We start from the raw sequence: 6,097 nt of genomic DNA, 5'->3' as shown, positions 1-6,097 counted from the left end.
CCTGCTGAGTAAATGTCTTTTTTTGCCAAAATTTCTGCCTTTTCCAAAGCAGCAACTTAAAGTATAGCAGTGGTGAATAGCTGTGGGCACTGAAAAGGTAGCCAAAGAAATGCACGAGTGTTTTGCGTTGATACAAAGAAGGAAGTGTTGAAGGGTGTAAAATAGACACTTCTGTTTCTGTATGTGAAGTTGTGCTTGCTGAGGGATCTTTTCTTACAGAAGTTATATTTTTAGCTAACTTCCAGTCATCTGTATGATAGATGCAATTTGTTTAGCTGTACTTCCTGAGGATCCCCTTCGATGACTTATTTAAAAAAATCATTAAGTACCCATATGGGTCTTCTTCATTTCTTAATAAATGAATGAAAATATGAAAAAAAATCTGTGTGATTTATTACTTGTGTTTCTATCAGGATTTATAATGTCTTTTTTTATTCTTAAAATTACCTCTAAAATCTGTTCTTTGTACTGTTACTTGATTTAGGTGGTCTTGAGTGAAATTATTTTTCCTTCCAACTCTGGCCAAAATATACATAAACTATCTCTGACGAAGTGTGTTTTTTCCTTAAAATTGTAAAAATCACATTTTTGTTGTTGTACTTCAGAGTACTTAAGTACTTGAGAGGTTGAATTCTATGTTCTGAAGTACATGATACTTCAAGGATGCTGTTCTATCACAGAGGATTACAGAGTCAGTGCTATTATAACAGAATTTCATGTCTGGGGAAGTGCCAGCCCTTGCAAAAGAATCCAGCTATCCTAACAGATAGGTAAGAATTTGGCTTTTATTTTATTTGTAGTTTGGGGTTTTTATTTCCTGAAGATGATCTTGATCTCTTAGAAAGGAGGAATCCTGGTTGGTGTTGGCTATGATTTTTGTTATGAGGGAATTAAGGTGCTTTTTTAGATTACAGTTGTTATATTTTCTTGTAACCCAGAGTTACTTAGCATGTTCTCTAAAGCCCTCTCATGTTGCATTTAAGAGCTATAAAATCTTGCATGTATATCTCACTGTGTTAGTACACACAAGCCTACAGACACCTTTCCTACCTGGCACAAAACTATGTCCCTAAAAGCCAGCTAGCACTGAAGAAAGCAGACAGTTTTCCTTCTCAGATACAGTGATGCAAATTCAGAGTAGCTGTGTAAAGACAGGCTTTGTGGAATTGTCCAAGCTTGCATAAAAAGCAAGATGGAAGGCAGTAGGACAGCCAAAATGTGTTACCTGCCAAATTATGAAATTACTTACTTTATGCTACAGGTTTCTGACTGTAGTCACTTCTTGGAGGAGGCTGCAGCTGCCCCTAATGGGGTTTCTAGTGGCATGTCAAGAGGGGGACAAAATCCAAAGAGCTCTGATAACCACTGGGAGAAAGAGGAGACCAAAAGATTCATCTGCACCCAGTGATGACCTCCACATAAGGGCGTGGCTTTGTTTGCTCCAATGCAGTTCTGATTTTTAAGAACAGAAAAGTGGAAGGGACTGCTCAAGCCTCTTTAACTTAATCCCCCATGATTATAGGCGAAGGTAAGATAGAGGCTTTTTCCCCCATGCCATCCTATAATAGACAAGGATTAAAAGAGAAGAAAGTTTTTCCCCTGCTGGGTAGGAAATCGTGATGGTAAAGTTCTGCTGTCCCCAAGCTGACAAATCATAAAAGCACAATGGATTTTTCTTCCAAGAATTGGTTTGACTGCTTGCTTTTTTTTAGACCTATGTGTATTATTGATATCTGCAATATACTGTGGTAGTAAGTTCTACAGCATAACTGTACCCTATGGGGAAAAGTATTTTGCTTTATTTTGAACCTATCATCTGCTAATTCATTTCATCCTCCAGCATTCACTTACCAGAAGAAACGGAACAATTGTTTCCTTTTACGTTTTCTATACCACCCATAATTTTAACATCCTTTATCAAATGCTTCCATCAGTCATATCCTTTGCAGGCTTGACAAGTCCAAATATCTTCAATTGTTCCCATTATCGAAGCCACTTCATATCTTTAAACATCCTTGGAGACTTCCTCTGTACATTTTTTCTATTGCCATCTTTTTACAAGAAGGCCAGCACTGCATTCAAAAATGTGGTTTCAGTGTAGGTTTACACAATAGCTTTTTATCATTTAATCAGTAATTTATCCAGAAGAGGATGTTTTCTTTTATCCCGTGGCATCTTAGTATCTCTAAGAGCCTTCGGTGAGGAACGTGGTTGAATGGCTTTTGTCAGTCTGGGTGAATTAGATCAAGTGGATCTCTCTTTTCCTGCGGTCTATAATGACTGGATATCACGGATATTATTAAATCCCCAATGTAGTTTTTCTACATGTCTTTGATTACAGCATCTACCAGCTTTCCCATATCAATGTCAGTCCAATGTCCCTTAGAGAACTCTCTTCAGTGGAATGTGCATGGGAGGACAGCCAAAATGGGTGGGTTTTACACTAGACATGTGTAGTCACCACTCTAAGGAAAGCACAGGCAGGTTGCACTAGTACCAGCTTCAGAGCAGATTGAAAGCAGTTTAAAAGCAGTGAAAATCTCCATGTTGACACACTTGAAAGTTTAAACTTGGTTATGTTTAACTTGCACCACTGGTGATGTTCTGAACACAAACCTGTACCAAAGAAACTCGCCTTTGTAGGTTCTTGTGAACTATGTGCATCCAGACAAGGGTTACTCAAAATGACAACAAAATAAATCTTAATTGAAATCAGTTTGTTATTCTCAAAATCTTGTTATGGGCTAAAATGGGGACATACCTTATATGGAAAGCCAAGAATTTATCGTTGGTCTAACTGAAATCTTAGTAGACTTAAATAAAATGCAATGAACAGTTACTACGATTAGTCCAGTTACTAAATTTCACAGTCCCAGTTATCTAATTATTATCTAACAATTATCTTTGTTTAAAAAAAGGCAGTTTAAATTGTTGCAGAGAAATGCACAGGAGCACACACACACTGGGTGAAGTGTGATGCTGATGGTTGGGTTTCCTCCTTGTCTTTGGCAGGAGGAATACGATGTTGGCAGCTTCATCACTCTAGGCTCCACTTGGGCCTCTTTTCATGTTTGCTGACACAGTTGTACACCTTGTTCTTTCTTCCCTGGTCTGCAAGTACATTACATCCATGTTTACAATATACAGTGCATTTTGGAGTGTTGGATGCTTGGATTTTTTTGTTCTTTTACTCCGAACAGTTGTTGTGCCTGACTCCAAATTGTGTGTATCTTTAATTGACCGTGGGTGAGTACTTGCATCCCTAGTGTTATTCTGAGCCCCCTCTTGTCAGCCCAGGCCTGCATTTCCCTAAATTGTCTCTAGTGTCCCCACTTTGGAGGCTTTTGCTGTCATATCTTGCCTCTATTCCTATGTGATTACACTTGTCACTGTATGTTTGAGTCCTAAATACATCTTTCTACATAGAATAACCAGCTGCCAGTACTATATCTATAAAAACCATTGTATCACATGATTAAAATAAGCAAAAGTGGACAGGTTGGGTAGTAGCCATCTGATCACTAGGAAAAGACAAAATGCGACAACTGAACAAGCTAAACCAAGGTTTCCAGTCAGGCCAAGACAGGTTCAGCCACAGCCTGCTCAACCTCAGCTGTGTCAGTGTGCAGGTTTGGTCCAAAACCTGTGGCCTATGCCTAGGAATTTGGCTACAGAAGTCAAAGATTTACGTAAGTTAATAAAACCTTCTGTAAAGATGGTGAAAAGGAAGTTAAATAATCCTTACCAGAAAGGTAGAAAAAGGAAAAAAAAATAGAAAGTGTATGAGCAGTAAACAAAGTGGTGTCAAATAAAAAGAGAAATGTCTAGAAAATGTATCCAGAATGCCCAAGATCCCCTTTTTTCCTCTCACAGAAAAAGTCTTGTGCCACAAAAACTGGAATGTGGAAGTGAAGTATTATTGATAAGCAAAATATAAGACTGCTCAGAAAAACAAAGTATGCATGAATTGTGTTAAGGAGGTGATATGTTGCAGGGAATCAAAAATCTTTCCTTAGTACTCACAGTTGCTCTTCAAAAACACTTGAAGACATGAGAGGTCCCGGCATGTTGTTTTTATGTCCATCTCTGATCTTGATAGCAATAAGACAGAGAAGAACCAGACAACTACTCTAGTAAGTCAAACATCAGATTATAGAGACCTCATTTACAACAAAAATAGTAGCAAAAAAACCCCATATTGTCTTCTATGGACAGCTGTAGATCCTTTGTAGGTTCTTGCGAGGCATCACCAAATTAAAAAAGGAGAAAGTTCCATATGCTTACGTATGTTGTGGATACTCTGTCAATCTTAAGTAATGTGACCCAAAATGAGCAGACACACCAAACTGAATCAGTGCTGGGAATCTGCATGGACATTGCTAGGAAAGGGGTTGCTTTGGTCTTGCTCTGGTCTGGCCCTGGGCACTGACTGCCGATAGCAGCTGAAAATTGTTACCTGTGCTCAGGAAGATCATCTTCTGGTTTAGGTTCCTCTAGGAGAAATCCACTTCATTTTCTCCAATGCAATTCTGCATTGTGAACTGAAGTGCAGTAGGAAGGAATTATCCTGATGTGAATTAAAATACTAATATAGGTGTGTCGTATGTGATCAGAACCATGGTGATTAAAGCTCTTAAGTGGCATTTACTGGAGCATCTTCCAGTAGCAAAAGATAAAAGTAAGAAATTAGGACTAGAACCAGAAAACTAAACAGAACAAGTTAAATGTGAGAGGAATACAAGGTTGCATAATAAATGCACTCAACCAATGAAGGAGATATTTCTGCAAGTGCCACAATGAGATACAAAATGTAGCTGCAAGAGACCAGGGTCATCTACACTTTAATTAGATCAAGCTGAAAGATGCAAAAGCTTTGTCCACAAGCCTGGAAAAGTGTACACTTATGGTTCAATGGGAGGGAAAAAAATGTAAAGTAACAATGTTGAAAGGCAAGTGCACTTCAAACTGAATTTCATCCTACTAACTCGGGTCCTTATTTGTAATGTCTTGATGTCTTCCGCTGCAGTTGGGGCAGGGGATACTAGACTATATGAAATGCCAGCTAACATCTTGAATTACAAAAGGCAGGGAGGAAAACAAGATCTGATTCTGTGGTGAAACCATCCACTCAGGAAATGCTTTTCAATGCAAAAGTAGTAACTGCATGCTATTAGCTGTAACCAGAAACCCAAGCTCATATAATTTTGTTTTTATTCCCACTGAGTGGGTTCCTGTGATTCTGCTCTTTTGCATCTCCTTAATCCCTGTACATGCTATTTTATGCATTTTCCTTTCTAATACTCTGCTTTGCTACCTGCTGTATATGTGCCACATGCAATTTTTGCAAGCGTGCGGGATTATAATTTAGCAGTAGCTAGCACGGGCTGGCATTTGCATGCTATTCTTATTCAATTCAATTACTGACTGTCCACAGGGCAGTAATTGCAGTTTCAGGAAGCTAAGGTTAATGAGTAAATTGAGTTTTATGCCTTCCTGGGTCACAAGATACTGACGGGTAAAATGTATTTGGATAGGATAGGCTTAAATCGTGGTAGTTATGCTAGGCTGTGCTAGCAACTGATAAAGAAAGTTTAGGTGACTGCTGAAATTGAAAATGTTGTTGATGATGAAACCCAAAGGAAGATGGAGAAGAGCTATCCTGACCAGTTCAGCTTCTCTTTTCCTAGTAAATGGACACAGCATGAAATCAGGCCAGTGGGGAAAAGAGAATTTCTGTTTTTCTGCAATAAGTTCAACTTTTGCTATGCGTTGCATAATTCTAAGTAAGCATCATAAGTAAATATGTAGTATTTGAGAGAAAAATGCTTAAAAGAGGAGTTTGTCTCATGTAGGAGTCCAAATGAAAATCAGACATTTGCCTCCAGGTGCCTGCCCATCTCTGAAGAGGTCAGAAAGCAGTCCCTAGAGTACATCAGTTATCAGCTTGATCAGCAGACACCAGGGTTGATTAATTGAATCTGCCATCCTATGCTAATCAGCCACCATCTAGAAACTGAATTCCCATCAAATTAATATGGGGCTTTTTTTGTATGTTTCAGGTTTTCAAAAAAATTGCAAGTCAGTGGTTCCAGAAAAA

The sequence above is a fragment of the Mesitornis unicolor genome, unplaced genomic scaffold, assembly GCF_000695765.1.
Source record: "Mesitornis unicolor isolate BGI_N332 unplaced genomic scaffold, ASM69576v1 scaffold49056, whole genome shotgun sequence".
In the NCBI taxonomy this organism is placed as follows: domain Eukaryota; kingdom Metazoa; phylum Chordata; class Aves; order Mesitornithiformes; family Mesitornithidae; genus Mesitornis; species Mesitornis unicolor.
The sequence above is the reverse complement of the archived record's forward strand: the minus strand, read 5'-3'. Positions refer to the sequence as shown.